The following is a 19,585-nucleotide window of genomic DNA, read 5'->3' as shown; positions in this document are numbered from 1 at the left end:
AACTTCTGTGAAGCACCTTGGGGTTCAAGGTGCTCACCACACATCTAGATAAGTTCCCTAAGGGGTCTAGTTTCCAAAATGGTGTCACTTGTGAGGGGTTTCCACTGTTTAGGCACATCAGAGCTCTCCAAACGCAACATGGCGTCTGCAAATTATTCAGACAAATTTTACATTCAAAAAGTCTAATGGCGCTCCTTCCCTTCTGAACCCTGCAGTGTGCCCAAACAGTGGTTTTCCCTCACATTTGGGGTATCAGCACACTCAACAGAAATTGCACAAAAAAATTTGGGGTCCATTTTTTCCTGTTACCCCTGTGAAAATAAAAAAAATTGGGTCTAAAATAACATTTTTGTGAAAAAAGTTAAATGTTAATTTTTTTCTTCCACATTCAAAAAATTCCTGTGAAGCACCTGAAGGGTTAATAAAGTTCTTGAATGTGGTTTTGAGCACCTTGAGGGGTGCAGTTTTTAGAATGGTGTTACTTTTTGGTATTTTCTGTCATAAAGACCCCTCAAAGTGACTTCAAATATGATGTGGTCCCTAAAAAAATGTTTTTGTAAATTTTGTTGGAAAAATGAGAAATCACTGGTCAACTTTTAACCCTTATAGCTCCCTAATAAAAAAAATTTTGGTTCCAAAATTGTGCTGATGTAAAGTAGACATGTGGGAAATGTTATTTATTAACTACTTTGTGTGACATATCTCTCTGATTTAAGGGCATGAAAATTCAAAGTTTGAAAATTGCAAAATTTTCAAAATTTTCGCCAAATTTCCGATTTTTTCAAAAATAAACGCAAGTTATATCGAAGAAATTTTACCACTATCATGAAGTACAATATGTCATGAAAAAAACAGTCTCAGAATCAGGGGAATATGTTGAAGTGTTCCAGAGTAATTACTTCATAAACTGACAGTGGTCAGAATTGAAAAAATTGGCCCGGTCACGAAGGCAAAAACAGGCTCTGGTGCGAAGTGGTTAATTCTCAAGCCTCGGTGAATCATTTATTTTTACACATACATCTCAAGGGAGTGGTGGTCTCACATTATTTTGGTATGTTGTATTACACATTTTTCCAAATTAAACACACAGTATTGTGAATTTTATTACATCTTACAGCAATCAATTTGATTTGATAAAGAAGTTAATACAGAAATAACTACCGATATTAAAGCAAGATAAAGTTTTGGCAATGATTCTAAATGCCTCAACGAATCTCCCTGATTCTGAGAGTGTTTTTTCAGAACATATTTTAGTTCATAATATTGGTAAAATTTCTTCGATATGACTTGCGTTATTTTGTGAAAAAATCAGAAATTTGGCAAAAATTTTACAATTTTCAAACTTTGAATTTTCATGCCTTTAAATCAGAGAGATAAGTCACACAATAGTTAATAAACAACATTTCCCACATGTCTACTTTACATCAACACAGTTTTGGAACCAAAATTTTTTTAGTCAGGAAGTTATAAGGGTTAAAAGTTGACCAGCGATTTCTCATTTTTCCAACAAAATTTACAAAACCATTTTTTAAGGGACCACATCACATTTAAAGTGACTTTGAGGGGTCTTTATGACAGAAAATACCCAAAAATTACACCATTCTAAAAACTTCACCCCTCAATGTGCTCAAGGGGTTTATTAACCCTTCAAATGCTTCACAGGCATTTTTGGAATGTGGAAAGAAACAATGAACATTTAACTTTTTTTCACAAAAATGTTACTTTAGACTCCATTTTTTTTTATTTTCACAATGGTAACAGGAAAAAAATTGACCACAGAATTTGTTTTGCAATTTCTCTTGAGCATGCCAATACCCCATATGTGGGGGAAAACCACTGTTTCGGCACACAGCAGGGCTCGGATAGGAAGGAGTGCCATTAGATTTTTTGAATGTAAAATTTGCTTGAATAATTAGTGGACGCAATGTCACATTTGGGGAGCCCCTGATGTGCATAAACAGTGGAAACCCCCCACAAGTGACAACATTTTGGAAATTGGACCCATCAGGGAACTTATCTAAATGTGTGGTGAGTACCTTGAACCCAGGTGTTTGACAGAAGTTAATAACATTGAGCCATAAAAATAAAATTTTCACATTTTTCCCACAAAAATGTTTTTCAGCCCCACATTTTGCATTTTCATAAGGGTAACAGGAGAAATTGCCCCATACAATTTGTTGTGCAATTTCTGCTGAGTAAGCTGATACCCCATATGTGGGACAAAACCATTGTTTGAGTGCATGGCAGGGTTCGGAAGGGAGGAAGCGCAATTTGTTTATTTGAATGTAAAATTTGCTGGAATAATTAGCGGATGCAATGTTGCATTTGGGGAGCCCCTAATGTGCCTAAACAGATGAAACTGCCAACAAGTGACCCCATTTTGGAAACTAGACTCATCAAGTAACTTATCTACATGTGTGGTGAGCACTCTGAACCCCCAAGTGCTTCACAGAAGTTTATTACGTAGAGCCGTGAAAATAAAAAGATCAAATCTCCACAAAAATTATATTTTAGCCCATATTTTTTATTTTCACAAGGGAAAGAGGGGAAAATGGACCCCAAAAACTGTTGTGCAATTCTCCCTGAGTACGCTGATTCCCAATATGTGGGGAAAAAACACTGTTTGGGTACATGTCAGGATTCAGAATGGAAGGAGCACTGTGTGACTTTTTGAATGCAAAATTGGCTGGAATCAAGAGCGGACACCATGTTGCGTTTGCAGAGCCCATGATGTGCCTAAATAGTGCAATCCCCCACATGTGGTACAATTTTGGAAACCACACCCCTGAAGAATTTTAACAAGGGGTATAGTGAATATTTTGAACTCAGAGGTACGACAGAGAATTTGATAACATTAAGTCATCATATTGAATATGTTGTCTTTAGTCTCGAGCGAAAGTGGTCACTATTTGATTTTGCATCGGGTACTCTGGTAAGCACCAAGTATCGCAGGTGCTCAAGTAACATGCTAGAGTCCCCGCCCAGCATGTTTCACATTTGACACTGAAATAAAACATGCGGGGATTGATCGTGTATGGCAGGCAATCCCCGTATGTCGCTTGAGCACCCGTGATACTCGGTGCAAAGCCGAGCATCTGATGCAAACTTAAGTAGTGAGCACTTGTGCTCAACACTGGTCGCCATATCATCATCATATTTTTTTTTTACTTTTGAAAAATTACCAACCAAAACCCTACCCTAACCCTAACACAAACCTAACACTAATCCTAACCTTAACCCTGATACAACCCTAACCCTAACACAACCTTAACGCTATCCCAAGGGATCCATTCACTATAATGAGGCAGCAGAGTTACTATGGACTCGGTCTGGCCTCTGTTTACAGGTGTCCTTTTTTTCAGAGGTTCACAAAACTGTGGCCGGCGACACTTTTATGCAAACATAATAAAAATACGGACACCGTGGGATCACAGGCCAGATGGCGTCCACAGTGCCTCCATCTGCCTTATTACAGGAAGTCTTCCGCCCGGGAGTTCCATCTGAATCAGATATTTTAGAGATTTACACGGAATGCCCGATGTAAGTGCTCAGCGCAGAGTGCAGGATGAAAGTCCCACTATGGGACTTTCACTTTCTGCAGTCTGATTGCAGTTATAATGTATAGCAGTGCATGATCACTGCTATACATTATAACCTGTCAGCCCTGTAAAATCCTTTTACCCGAGACACCAGTTTTCTTCCTTAATATTGGAGTTTATGTGCCTGCCCTGGGTTGCTGGATCTCTGAACCTGTATGCGGTGGTGAACATATTATAGCGGTGACTAGAGCAGTTCCTTCATTTGGTGAATGAGAAAGATTACAGAAAGTGGGGGTAAGTCTTTCTCTCTGAGCTCCTCCTGTCTGACAAAGTGCATAGAGGCATAAAATAAGGTCTTCAGTAGAGATGAGCGTTGTTCTACTCGAACTGTTCGCCAATCTCAAATTCGAGCTGTTTTGGGCGGTGTTCGAGCCGTTCGGCGAACACGAACAATTTGAGAAAAATTCGGCTGTTCGAGGTTATGTTCGATAACTGTTCGTGCACCAAAATCATAACTGGATTTTTTCTCAGTAATGATGAAAATTAATGTTAATACGCAGTTTGAGTGTACAGCGGGGTGGGGGGAGGGGCAGGGGATGGATCTCTGCAGGAACAATGAAGATCTCCATTTTTTTTTCTCTTTCCCGCATTTGCAGTGGGGAGGTGCAATCTGTCAGCCTATCAGCAGCGCACACACGGAGCGAAGTGCTTTTTTTCACACAAGCAAGGGCATGTGTCATTGGCAGTGTATGTCACATGTCCTTGCCCTATAAGACCAAGCCATTTTCCCCATCGCCACCATTTTCTCACTGCTGCAGCTGCATGTTAGACGGCACCGCTGTTGCTGTGTGCGCTATACCTTGTTAATTTCAAGCCAATTTTCGCACAAATATACAGATAGCTTGGGAGTAGGGAATAGTTGTGATTGCAGTCCTTTTAAGGACTAGGTTACAGCATTTCCTACGACTTTTATCAGGGAGGTCTGTGCTCTTAAATAGATAGGTTGTGGGAGTAAAGACTAATTGTAATTGGAGTCCTTTTCAGGACTAGGTTACATCAGTTCCTATCAGTTTTTGCCAGGCAGGTCTGTGCCAGTGCTGTGCAAGTTTTTTTCACAGCATTTGGCTGAATCTAGCAAAGCTAATCCTTTTTGGCCTATTGCAGAGTGTGTTAGTCAGTGGAGTAGCCTATCTGTGTTGCAAGATATACCACCTGTGTATAGAATACCAATTTTTTTACTGCACCTAGTGAAGTAAAATCTTTTGGGCATAGCATCATTCTATTAGTCCATCTATACTGACCTCCATCAGGTTGCAAATTAAAACTAATTTTTATCTGCATCTACAGTACCTCTGAAAAAATATTTGGGCTTCTAGCTGTGTGTGGGACTTGTTGTATTAGTCCATCTATACTGACCTCCATCAGGTTGCAAACTGAATATATTTTTTTCCTGCATCTACCTCTGAAAAAATATTGGGCTTCTAGCTGTGTGTGGGTCTTGTTCTATTAATCCATCTATACTGACCTCCATCAGGTTGCAAATTCAAAATAATTTTTTTCTGCATCTAACCCAGCCAATAGTTTTGGCCTAATACCACAGTTTGGCCACTCAGCTCTGCTCGGTTACCATCCATTGTTTTTTTGTGCAAACAACTCCAGAGTTGTGAATTAGTTAACCACCAAAATGAGTGGAAAAAGGCCTGCTGCTGGTGGAAAGGGGAATAGGCGTGTTGGGAAGGGGAAAAAAGGTTGTGTCCGTGGGGTAGGTGTTAAAGCAACAGTAACATCTGCAGAAGAAAGACCATCTTCCAGCCAAACTAAAATGTCTACTTCTTTTAGCGGACAATGTGATAAGATCCCTTTCTTACGGCCACGCAAATCGCTACAAATTCCAGATGAGGCACAAAAACAGCAGGTGCTTCAACGGATATCAAGTGCTCCTTTAAGTGGGCTCTCCTCCACATCAACTTCAACATCACAAATACTCCAGTCCTCAAAGGTGTCACCCAAATCGCACTTGCTTCCTCACAGCTCCCAAATCTCCAGCTGCCCGTCTGAGTATGAGGTAGAACAGATGGTTGAGTCTGCAGAGCTGTTTACTCATACTATAGCCTGGGAATCAGAGGTCGACTCCAGCGCTTCTGTGAATCCAGACGAGGAAATGATCTGCACTGATGCCCAGAATCTTTATGAGTCGGATCCAGGACCAGACGCAGAAGGTTCTGACCATAATGTAGACTCTCATTCCCAAACTGTAACTCCTGTTGGTGGAGACAATGAGGAAGACGATGATAAGACTCAAATACCTGATTGGAGCGACAACTTTAGTTTTTTGTCAGGGCAGGAACAGGTTGGCTCTGAGAACGACGGGTGTGATAACGCACAGTGTGATGATGATGAGGTCGGAGATCCCACTTACTGTCAACCCACAGTCAGCCAAGAGATGAGGTCAGCAGAGGAGGTGGAGGAAGATGCTAGTGACGACGAGGTCAGGTTGCGCCTTCCTGGACAGAGACGTAGTACTGGAAGCACGTCAACAACTGCATCCTCAAACACAACTCTGCCTCTCACCACAAGTCGTGGTGGCTCTTCAGGTCGCATGGGTGCTAAGCCTTGCATAGCCTGGGCATTTTTTCAGATCGATAAAGATGACCCAACTCGTGTTATCTGTAACATTTGTCAGCAAAAGCTAAGTAGAGGCCAAAAAATACATAGTTTGAGTACTTCATGCATGAACCGGCACATGGACATGAAGCATAAGTTGCAGTGGGAAGCTCAGTGTGCTACAATGCAGCCTAGCCGGCCGGGCCAACCACCGTCTGCCATATCTTGTGCATCCGCGGCCTCTTCATCCTCTGTGACTGGGGGGACAGCAGTCACACCTGTTTTGGGGCGCAGACCTGCCACCTCTTTACCCGCAACAGCCAGCGTGATTGGCAGGTCATCATTTTCTTTGGAGGTGGTAACACCAGCTGGTGTTGAGCGCTGTCCGACATCGATAGCACCACCTTTGGATCAAGGCAACCTAACATGTCCGCCTGCATCTTCCTCACAGACCGGCAGTTTGCCGGGGACACCCTTATCAACCCCGTCTAAGCACAATAGCCAGCCCTCGGTCCCTCAGATGTGGACAATTAAAAGACCATTTCCTCCTAGCCATGAGAAAGCTAAGAGGATGAATTTCACCATCTGCAAGCTCTTGGCTACAGAAATGCTGCCTTTCCGCCTGGTGGACACAGAGGATTTTTGAGACCTTATGTCCGTCGCAGTGCCCCAGTACCAGATGCCCAGTCGGCACTACTTCTCAAAGAAAGGTGTGCCTGCGCTCCACCAGCATGTCGCACATAACATCACCGCTTCTTTGAGAAACTCTGTGTGTGACAGGGTGCATTTCACCACAGACACTTGGACGAGTAGGCATGGACAGGGGCGTTACATGTCGCTGACTGGGCACTGGGTAACTATGGTGACAGCAGGACAAGGGGCTGCTGTCCAAGTCTTGCCATCCCCACGAGTTGTGCGTCAAACCTCTTTATGTCAAAGTTCCTGCACTGCTTCTGCCTCCTCAACCTCCTCTCGGTCTTCCACCTGCACCCAAAGCCTGTCTGGTCATGCCACAAGCTTTCTAACTGAGCAGAAGGGATCCTGCACACCTCCTTACTATGCTGGCAGTAGGGCTCAACGTCATCAGGCGGTTTTTACATTGAAATGTCTGGGAAATGTGAGTCACACAGCTGAGGAGTTGTGGTCAGCTCTGGAGAACCAATTTCATGAATGGTTGTCTCCACTGGACCTGAAACCAGGGAAGGCCGTGTGCGACAATGCTGCAAACCTGGGTGCGGCCCTTCGCCGGGGCAATGTCACACACGTGCCTTGTATGGCTCACATGTTGAACCTGGTTGTCCAGCAATTTTTAGCCCACTATCCCAGAATAGATGGCCTTCTGCAGAGGGCACGGTCGCTGTGTGCTCACTTCCGCCGTTCGCATCCCGCAGCTCAGCGACTTACATCTCTACAGAAGTCGTTGGACCTGCCACTTCACCGGCTAAAATGCGATGTGCCTACCCGGTGGAATTCAACTCTGCACATGTTGCAGCGACTGTGGCAGCACCGACAAGCCCTGGTGCAATACGTTCTGACGTATAGCCTGGGCCAAAGAGATTCAGAGGTGGGGCAAATCACGCTGGAGGAGTGGTCTCAGATCAGGGACCTATGCACCCTTCTGCACAGTTTTGAAATGGCGACGAAGATGTTTAGTGCTGACGATGCCATTATCAGCATGACTATTCCGGTGATTTACATGCTGGAGCACATGTTAAACAGAATTCGGAGTCAGGTGGTGGCACAAGAGGAGGTGGAGGAAGTAGAGGAGGAGGAGTTGTATGCGGAAGGGCTAACATCTGCAAGGTCCAGACGGTCGGCAGCACCAAGGCGGCAGGCATGTGAGGGTGGGGGAGATGGTTTTACCAGGGTGCATGGTAGCAGCCAAACTAGTGAGGAAGGTGCAGGAGCCCAGGAAGAAGTGGAGGACGAACTGATGGAAGACTCATCAGATGAGGGAGACCTTGATCACATTTCTGTTGTGCGAGGTTGGGGGGAGAGGACAGAGGAAGGAAGCATGATTGTTACCTCGCCACCAACACAACAGGGACTTGGTGCTCCTGGATGCGCAACACACATGAGTGCCTTCTTGCTGCACTACCTGCAACATGACCCTCGAATTGTGAGAATTAGAAATAATCCTGACTACTGGGTTGCCACACTGTTAGATCCCCGGTACAAAAGTAAATTTGCAGAAATTATTCCTGCCATAGAAAGGGATGCACGCATGCAGGAGTATCAGCAGAGACTGTTGCAGAATCTTACATGTGCTTTTCCACAAAATACCAGTGGTGCACGTAGTGAATCTCACAGTTCCAACTAGCCAACCGTGGGACCGTCAAGTGTTCAGCACTCAAACCGTAACAGAACCACAGTATCTGCTGGTAACATCAATTTTGCGGAATCATTTCACCACTTTTTTAGCCCATCCTTTGCAAGGCCACAGGAGACAAGAAGTCTGACACATAGTCAACGCCTAGAGACGATGGTACAGCAGTATCTCCAAGTAAACATTGAAGCCACGACTGTGTCACTGGACCCTTGCTCTTTTTGGGCTTCCAATCTGGATAAATGGCCGGAGCTAGCCACTTACGCCTTGGAGATCTTGTCATGCCCCGCAGCCAGCGTTCTGTCTGAACATGTGTTCAGCGCTGCTGGTGGTGTGCTGACAGATAAGCGCACGCGGCTCTCCACTGATAATGTAGACAGACTCACGTTCATAAAGATGAACAAATCATGGATCCGAAACGGCTTTTCTACCCCTGTGTCATCCTGGGGAGAGTAAAAGTTTGATGATTGGTTAAAATCACCCTACCAACCGTTTTAAGCTTTCAAATTACTAATCATGTTTATCTGTATCTTGACTGGAAAATAATTTGGGCTTTGTAGCAGTGTGCAGCACTGATCCTATTAGGCCATCTATACTAAAGCTTCACCAGATTTAAAATTAAAAATAATTTTCAGCTGCATCTAGCCCAGAAAATAATTTTGGGGCTCCGAGATGCGCAAGGCACATAAGTGCCTTCTTGCTGCACTACCTGCAGCATGACCCTCATATTGTCAGAATTCGAAGTAATCATGACTACTGGGTTGCCACACTATTAGATCCCCCAAACTTTTCGATCAACCTTTCCATTTTAATAAAGACGAAAAATATGGTCATTTTTGAAATTATAAGCATTAGCAGGTTGTTAGAAACTGAAATCAAACAGTTTTCAACTCAAAACTTTATTCTAGGTGATGTTACATTTTCACATATGACCCCTTGTTCGAAAGGAGCTTCTGAACTGTCTCGTCCATTGAATTTGTCAGGTTTTGGATGGTTTCTGCTTCAATTGTTTTGCATGAGGACAGAATACCCTCCCAGAGCTGTTGCTTAGATGTGAACTGCCTCCCGCCATCATAGACACTCCTTTTAATGATGCTCCAAAGGTTCTGAATGGGGTAGAGGTCAGGGGAGCATGGGGGTCACACAATAAGTTTGTCCCCTTTTATGCCCATATCAGCCAGAGATGCAGATGTTTTATGTGCAGCATGAGATGGCGCATTATCATGCAGAAAAATGATCTTGCTGTGAAATACACGGTTCTTCTTCTTGAACCATGGCAGGAAGTGCTGTTTGAGAAAATCCACATACATTATGGAGTTCATCTTTAGCGCCTTCAGGGATCCTAAAGGGGCCGACAATCTCTCTCCCCATGATTCCAGCCCAAAACATTACTCCACCTCCTCCTTGTTGGCGCTGTAGCTGTGTTTGCGTGGGGTGTCCATCAACCAGCCATCCTCCACTCCATCCATCTGGACCATCGAGCGCTGCACGGCACTCATCCGTGAACAAAACAGTTTTGAAATCAGTCTTCATGTAATGTTTGGCCCACTGGAGCCGTTTCTGCTTGTGTGAAGTGGATAGAGGAGGTCGACAGGATGGCGCATGCACAGCTGCAAACCTCTGAAGGACCCTGCATCTTGTTGTTTGGGGGACGTTGGAGGCACAAGCAGCTTCAAAAACTTGTCTGCTGCTATGACAAGGCTTTTTTGCCGCTGCTCTTTCAACCTGACGCAATTGCCTGTAGGAAAGAGTCCTCAATTTGCCCTTATCAGCACGCACACGTGTGTACTGTGAATCAGCTACATACTTCTTGATTGCCAAGACACTTCATCCTGATCATCGCACAATGTTGATTGTAGTCATGCCTTGACCTAAACACTCCACAATTTGTTGCTTCTCAGCAGCCGACACATCCTTTTTCTTTCCCATTTTGGCAGAAAATGTAGGCTGCTTAATAATGTGAGAGAGCCTTCTTAAGTAGTCTTGCCTTTCATTGGACACACCTGCCAAACTAATTAGCACAGGTGTCTGCAATTGCTTACAGTGATATAAAGAGCCCTGACACACATCACCATCAATGAGTTTAACTGACAAACAAACAAATTCTTCCCTTATCACTCCTAAACACTTTTTGCATAATAATTTGGAACGCAGTGTACATGTGCTTTTCCACAAAACACCAGTGGTTCACGTAGTGAATCTTACAGTTCTAACTTGCCAACCGTGGTCTGTATGGAGTTGTTCAATAAAGGGCCCAAAATTAAGATAACATAGATGGGAGAGGTCTCTATGAATAGGAATTCCTAAGTATTTGATACCCTGTGAGGGCCAGGCAAAGGGAAAGTTGGACTGGATGGAATCCTATATGGATTTGGGGAGGGAGACATCGAGGGCCTCAGACTTCGCTGCATTGATTTTAAAATTTTACCATGTAACAAAGTGATCTATTTCAGCCATAACAGCATGGATGGATATATGTGATTGAGTGATATATACTAGGACATCATCAGCAAATAGAGAGCACTTGTACTCGGTGCCTCCCACCTCAATCCACCTAATATTGGGGTTATGGCGAATTGATGAGAGCAGGTGCTCCGTCACTAGGATGTATAAGAGAGGGGACAGAGGACATCACTGCCTTGTCCCATTGGTGATTGTGAAAGGTGATGAAAATGTTCTGACGCACCCCCTGGGCCTTGGGACACCCGGAGCCGGACCCTTTTTGGTGGATGCTGGTGGTTGTAGTCTTCGTGGCGGCGACCCGGTTCCGTGGCTCAGGGCGGTCAAACCAGTGGCGGAACTATTTATGTGGTTTTGATGTTTAAATGTCCGACTACGCCACCCGTGGATTGCGGTCAGAGTGAACCGCCGCTACAGGGCAGACCGCTGAGGCTGGTGTTGTGGGTGCAGCAGAGCGTAGCATAACTCCCCATGGGAGGAGTATAGCCTCAGGGCAGTGTATGCGGAGGATGGGGGTGATGGTGCAGGGCAGCAGCAGTAACGACACGGAGTCAGTGATGCAGTTCAGGGCCTTTACTCACAGTTCTTATTATCCAGACCACGTCTGCAGGTAACGGCTGCCCACGTCGTACTGTGCTCACCAGGTGAGGGGCTCAGACAACTCCCAGATAACTTTGGAGCACTTCACAGGACCCCCTTTGTGTGTCCTTTGTCTGGCCTTTCTTACCAACACTTCTGTCCGGCTGCCTCGGGCCTCCTCTTGGTAAACTTGGCGCCAGTTTCCCTGACCCTATGTGGTGCCTTCCTAGCGGGTGTAGCGAGGGGCTGCGCCACATAAAATGTCAGAGCCTCCGGTTTCTAGCTGAGGGTCGTTTCCTGCCTCCACTAGTTCGGGGACCGGTCTCCCCCTTTGGCCTGATACCCTCCACGCAGGTGGATTCGGGCGTGCGGTGGCGACTCGCCCGTCCACACCCCTGGGATCCCTTCATTCCTCGTTCCTGGAGCCTTCTCCGCTCCTCTTCCTTCCTTCTCCCTCTTCCAGGCCTGGGCCTCTGTTACTAGGCCCGCCTCCGGAGCAGAGCTCATGCAGAGCCCCTGCTCCCTGCCACTTCTGCTCAGACTTCTCTGCACTGAACTAAGATGGTGCCCACCTTTTATAATCCCTTCTCAATGCACCCAGGAACTGCTTCCTCCCTGCTCCTGCACTACAGGGTTCCCCTTCCTCAGTGTTCCCTCCCCCCACTCCAGCCAGGGACAGGGACTGTCGTGCCCATCTCAGGGGCATATTGGTCGCCCTGCCCCACGGCAATGTGGTGTAATGCATGCAGGTGTCGGGTCCTGATCCACACTCCATCCTTACCTGAGAGTGAGATATCACACCTCTGGGTGAGGTGCAATACGTCTGTAGCAACCGAGCCCTCAGGGTGCTACAGTTCCATTTATCTTCAGCCTAGGTGACGTATTGCGATACAGGGCCGTGATTTTGGCTATAAAAGGGTCCCCTAGACCCCTACCCCAAGCTTTTTAAGAGAATCATATATGGCGTGCCAGGAGACTCTATGGAATGCTTTCTCAGCATCCAACGAGAGAATCTAATTACAAATTTTTAACTGCATCTAGCCCAGGAAATACTTTGTGCCTAGTAGCAGTGTCTGCTAGTCAGCGGATTATCCCGGCTGTTAAGCAAGCTGCACCACCTGTAGTTTAGACACTTAATTTTTTCAAAGGAAATGCTTCGGGACCATGGGATACTTAGTGAAGAGCATCAGGAGGCACCCCAAGGCATAGGGGCTGGGACTGGCAGTAGGATGCCTTGCGGTGGACAGCCGAGCTCGATCCTTATAAAAGCTTTTTAACTGCAGCAGCTTTAGTGGACGCTACTGGAGCTGGAATTACCGCGGCTGCTGGCATGAGACTTGCCCTCCAATAGATCCTTGTAAATGGATTTAAAGTGTATTCATTCAAATTAGAGAGACAATTTAAATTAAAAAGCTTAGAGCTGCCTCCACCACAGGGGGGCTCGCTCGACCCACCAGCGGACAGGCACCAGTATTGGGAGAGGGGGGCTGGCCGTCAGGGTTCACCGCGGCTCTGGCACAAACCCGGCGACACGGAGGTGGCACGGGCAGGAGCGGACTGGCCGTGTCGGCTTCTCACTTTTTGGATTTTAGAAGGGCATGACATGCCTATATCTGTGTCTCCCCCTCCTTTTACTCCTCCACCTCTTTTATTTTCGCATGACTATATGTACTTGTCACTTTTCCATGTGTTAGTTATGTCTTCTGAGCAGTTTGTCAGCTTTTGGACACCTTTGAAGGTGTTTTCTATGTGTTTCTATGTGTTTTTGTTTGCCTGCCATTGGTTTTAACGGTGTTCGAAGGTGTTCGACGAACAGTTCGACGAACAGTACGGCGAACACACGGGTGTTCGATGAACCGAACCGAACTCGAACACTACGGGGGTGGCTCAACGCTAGTCTTCAGTCAAGCAATTGGACAATGGCAAGTTTGGGAACTGAATTTTCATGTAGTGCTGGTAGTATGCTGAATAAGAAAAAAATACCCACTCACACAGTATATATTGCAAGTTAAAGAGAATGAAAATGTGAACAGTTCCTAGACATTTGAGACTGGTATGTTTAAAATGTTTTTTTTTGTGCAAGGACAGGTACAGTTTAACATTGCTAATAACCACAAAGTACTTTTTCTGATGCCCTTTTTGTTTATTTCCATATATTTCATTTATTTGACATGAAGAGAATTTAAGTTCAGTATAAAAATAATCAGTCATTAATTTCTAAAAAAAAGAATTATTTTTGCGAATCTTTTGACATTCCATATCAAGAGTGCACACATCTTCAAGTTTTTTAATTCTGGTTACCAAGTGGTGGTACAGGTTTCATCATTTGCTCATCAAGAAGAACTGCAGGTGATATTTACATATGCTGTTAATAGAGTTCTACCTGCTGTTTTCTCAAAAAGGAATGGAAACCTGTTAACTGAATTTACTATTAGTGTACTGGTACAGTGGTATAAGATATCAACACCATGAGGTGCTGTAATTATAATTTTAGTGACATACAGTGGCAGATTGAAAATGATCTTGGTACCAGGGCAACAATGGTCATGACCATTATACTGTTAAAGTAAGAAAAACATCTAGAATTTATTTAGATTTCCTATATTTATTTTAATGTGACATTCAAAATATGAAAACAAATCCTGCAAAAAATCCATGAATAAAATGTAATATAATATTATATCAAAATCTTTTAATAATTCCAGCCACCTCTGTCATCTTTTACAAAGACTAGGCCAGGGTGATATAACATCATAAGGCAACATTATTTAATAACTGCCAAATGAACTAATACCTCTTATTTTGTTTTACCAGTAATCAATAGGGTGCATAAATGTATGTTTCCGAGAATGAAAATTGCTTAGTAATGTGCTCAAATTTAGCATCTAAATGTTTTATCAGTTTTATCAATTTAAACAGACTTAAACAATATTCCTGACAATTAGAAAGTCATGTTTACATATTCATTGTAATCCTATGGAATCAAGCAGAAAGTTTCATATGATAAGTTCTGTATCTAGATAGCAAGAAAGAAAAATGTGTGAAATTTGATGGACTGTAAATAAATATATAGTAAATTAAATTGTTGCTACATGAACTGAAGAAATGGTGAGAAATAAATAAAAGGCTATAAATTGAAACATATTTAAAACAGCTAAAAGAAATTAGAACTAAAGTGAAATTAACATGAATCTCTGGGGATCTTATAAAAAATGTATTTTCTATTAGACATAGGATAGTCAATTTATTCCTAATAGCCAAAACATTAATATTCTCAATTTTACTTATCCTGGTTTAACAAGATAAAATGTGTAAACCTTCAAAATCATTGTTCTGATGGACTTTGTATCATAAAAGTAAATCTACTGAATGATAAAATGCTTTAAGTCAAAGTGATACCTTTTCATTTTTATAATGAAATATGCTAATTTAGGATGCAAAAAGTCATCCTTTTTTCACCAGATGGTCGCAGCTCCCACTGTCTCATCCTATTCACTTCCTCTTGGAACCAGGGACCCATCAGTGGGGAGTGAAAAGTTTGCACTTTGGAGCAGCTGACTTAGCTCTTTACATAACACAAAAAAACTTATTAAGAAAATAACCTGCAGTAAATAAATAGTAATAGTGCATGAAAATAATAAAGGGTGCTTAGGACGGAGACCCGGCTAATGGACACACAGTCATGAGAAACTACATGAATGTAATGTCCAGCTCAAAGAAAAAGGGAAGACACATCCTTATTTGCACAACGTGCAAAAAAACTTAAATGAAAACCTAAAGAGATGAACTGGAATATAAGTTGGTGAATATGCAGTTTGTAGGCACATATTCACACTGGCCACTAAACAGACAAAAGATAAAAACATAATAAGTAAATACCTTGCAGTAAATAAATAGCAATAGTGCATGAAAATAATATAGGGTGCTTAGTTAACATAATCTTGATCAAAAAAATGTAAAACCACACCATCACATCATGGTGACCAAATTCGAGACGGTCCTAACCTGTAGTATTAAAACCTTACCATTTGTCAAGTGACAAGGGCTGAGAAGGACTAAGACTCAGTTAATGGACACCCAGCTATTGGGAACTACATGAATGAATGTTAGCTCCTTACATGCTGCAGTCAATGAAAAGTTTTAAAGAGGGAGGAAGCTCCATCTGCTTTCCATTGGCTCCTGAAACAAAATTGCAGGGTGCTGATGGGTTGCTGATGGCCTCTGGGTCTGCAATAGACCAAAGCCTTTGAGATCATGCCTTCAGCTGGCCGTCAGCGTTACTCTGGTAGCCAGAAATAATACAATGCACTACATAATGTAAGTAAAACAAAATAAAAATAAAGAAAAGGTTTTAAGCACTTTAAATAAAACAATAAAAATGCTAGCTTTTGTAATATAAAGTGGTTTAATCTGGAAAAAAATTCCCCATAAACTCAAAAATATAAACAAAAATTGTAATGCCATGTCTATAATGACCCATACTAAAAACAGTATCAATATTTATTTTGCACGGTGAATAATGCAAAAAAAAACCTGAACAATTCTGTCAGAATTTCAGTTTTGTTTATTGCGCCTCACAAAAAAATGTGTTAAAAAGTGATCAAAAATTCAAATGTATTTCAAAATGGTACCAATAAAAACAACCTAAACAAAAAGATGCCCTAACAAAGCAATGTAGAAAGAACACCATAAAAATATATAAAATATATATATAAATCAGGTATCACTTTGATCATATAGACTGGTACTGCAAACTTTATCATTATCCTACAGGGGGGGCAAGGGTAAAAATATTACACATAGCAATGCCAAAATTACTATTTTTTGGGCACAAGAGCCTTAAAATAAAAAAATGCTAAGTAAAAGTTTTATGTACCCAAAAGTAGCACGAGCGATTACTACAACTTGACCGACAAAAAAATACTTCTCACAGCTCTAGCTTTCTTTTTGCACCTGAAAAGATTTTAATTTACTTTTCATTTGATTTGCACAGATTAAGGGTGACATTAAAAGTGGAAATAGTTGTTTGAAAATGCTGTTTCCATTTTTCCATCAATTGCATATCATTAACATGTTTATCCATCCTGTTATTTTCATATCACATTTCCACAACTTTTCCTTCTTGGTGTTGAAATTTCGATGTTGAGGAGTGTATATTCATAAAATAACCATAGCTTTTTTGTTCACGCTTTAAATATACAGTAGTTTTATTCAAGTCCCTTATTTTTGCAATACTATACTGCTATCCATGTTGCAATAATGTGACATCAAATATTTTTATTTTGTATGTGCTTTCTGTTGCACAGTGCAAAGATTATAGTTCTTTACTGATTGTTATATAATCACTATAGTAATTTAGAAAGCTAGTATCGGAAGTAAAAAACCTTTGATTAAAACATTTCTAGCATCTGATGCTGTCAGGAGGAGCAAAGTTAAAAACTTTGAATTTTGATGCTCTTTCTAGGAGTTTGATACACAGCCCCTTTATCTCTGCTTCTAGCTCTAGATGACAGTCTCTAAAGTGAAATTCACTCAATCCTGTTACTGCACATTAACTGTGAACAGGTTTATCATCATGTCTGCCACTCAAGTTTCTCAAGGGAAAAATATAAAGCATAACAGCTTCTTCAACTCCCAGTCTTTAATATGACCAGAAGGACAAACATTTGTCTCGGCCCACTGTGCTTTCTTCCAGCACTTAATAATTTCCTTTTGATTTGCTTATTTAAGCTCGATTTCACAATTTTAGAGTGATTATGTTATAGTAATTTTAATAAACAGTGTTTTTTTTATTAAAATTGCTATAAAATAATCACTTTGAAATTGAGAATGGAATAATGAAACATGAAGGAAAAATATCAAGACTTATTAAAAAAAACATCAGAAAATTAATATAAAGCTGCAAGTTTATATAGTGATTGTAACTATTTTTAAGACTCATCCAACAATACCTTTATATTCTCATTCCCTTCTTGAGAAATCAGTGTTGGAATTGATATGTAAATTAGGCTGTTGATCTGAAGTCTCTGTCACTCCAGATCTATTCCATACCCAGCATTGTCTCCACTTACTGAAATGACTACCTATATGCTCTGTGACTTCAGGCAAAGGAGCCAGCAGTGAAGAAGGCGGTGGAGGTGCTGGGTAGGGAATAGACCTGGAGTAAAAGAGGTTTCAGATCTACAGCATCATTTGCATGCAAATTAAAACAGTGATATCTCAGTAATGCTGAAATGGACTGTCTAAGTAAAGGTATTACTGGAACTGTCTTTGAAATAGCTACATAATTAGTTTGGACTGTGAAATCCGTCTGACTAATTCTCTTTAAATGAGCATGAGAATGTCATGATTAGTGATGAGCGAATATGTTCGAAATCCAATCTCCAAACTTAAGTTTAACACGAATGTGGCACATTCAGATTTGTGACCGGGAAAATCGGCACCGTTTGGCTTATAAGTGTGGGAATGTGATTGCTGATTTTAACAGTTTTGCTAACATAGTGCTTTTGTATAATGAGTGGGGAGACGCTTAAATGAGTGGGGGGGCTGGTGATAGCTCAAAACAGGTCAGATCAGTGGTGCTCTAGTAATTTTTTTTTATTTTTTTCCCTGTAACTTTAAGTGAGGAAAGTGTGGCTAGCCAATCAGAGTGCAGGAAGCATCCACACTGTCCAGACACAAGGGCTTCTGCCATTGGCTGCTGAAATCACTTGTCCTCTCTATATAAAGAGCGGCCATGTTCTCTTAGCGCCATTTTAGGCATATCACTCATGATAGACGCTGCTCCTGCACCCTGCTCCTGTTGAATGAGAGATATTAGCTAGATAGATGGGTGCTTGTTTGGAAGTCAGATAGTGTAGATAAGTCCTCTGCTGTGTACCTGTGAAATCAACCTTGCACCACTTTTTTTTTTCTTGTGCAATTACTGAGATTCAGACAGAAACAGCAGGGCCCATGCCATAGAACTCTGTTGTGCACTGCTTGTATTGTGCTGTATGCACGAGTTTACCTTCAATCTATTTTTGCACTTGCTAATGTGATAAAGCAAGCAATCCCTTGTAGGCCACCTTTTGATTTTGTGGGGTTGAAATTCAGCTGTCTGCAGACTCTGCAGAGCTTCTCAGTGCAGAGCATAAAAAACTTTTTTTTTAATTTGCTAAAGTGATAGTGCAAGCTGTGGTAGCCCATTTTGTCATTATTTGGTGGGTGAAATTCAGCTGTATGCACTGAAAAAAATATATTTTTTTTCTGTTGCTAGGCAGAGTCCACAAAGGATTTTTTTTGTGTCGCATCGCAAACATGGTAGACACTGCTATAAGCCACCTAATATTTTAGTGCCATTGAACTTCAGCTGTTTAAGAGTACAAAAATAGATTTTTTTCTGTTGCTAGCGTGACTACAAAAAATATTTTCTTCTGTCGCAAATGTGTTACACTCGGCTATAAGCCAGCTACTACTTTAGTGGCGGTGAAATTCAGCTGTATGCAAAACTTATGCAGAGTAAAAAAATCTATTTTTTTGCTGTTCCTAACATGATAAAGCAGGCAAGATCTGAGTTTTAAATATTTTGGAGCATATATTCTATGTTATACAGGCCTTATCCACTGTAAAAAATACTTTGTTTGGTTCCTAAAGTTATACAGCAGCGGACATCTCAGTTTGAAATAGTTTGGAGAATATCTTGTATGATATACAGGCCTCATACACAGTAAATATAAAAAAGTACCTTGTTCGGTTCCGAACGTTATACAGCAGGGGATATCTCAGTTTGAAATAGTTTGGAGAATATCTCGTATGCTATACAGGCCTCATCCACAGTAAAAAAAATACTTTGCTCGGTTCCGAACGTCATACAGCATGGGACAGCTCAGTTTGAAATACAGGGTGGGCCATTTATATGGATACACCTAAATTAAATGGGAATGGTTGGTGATATCAACTTCCTTTTTGTGGCACATTAGTTTCTGGGAGGGGGAAAACTTTTCCAGATGGGTGGTGACCATGCTGGCCATCTTGAAGTCGGCAATTTTGGATCCAACTTTTTTTTTTCAATGAGAGGAGGGTAATGTGACATAAA

This window comes from Phyllobates terribilis, unplaced genomic scaffold (assembly GCF_046119375.1).
Source record: "Phyllobates terribilis strain yellow unplaced genomic scaffold, ASM4611937v1 Scaffold_4__5_contigs__length_816908805, whole genome shotgun sequence".
NCBI lineage: Eukaryota > Metazoa > Chordata > Amphibia > Anura > Dendrobatidae > Phyllobates > Phyllobates terribilis.
The sequence above is the reverse complement of the archived record's forward strand: the minus strand, read 5'-3'. Positions refer to the sequence as shown.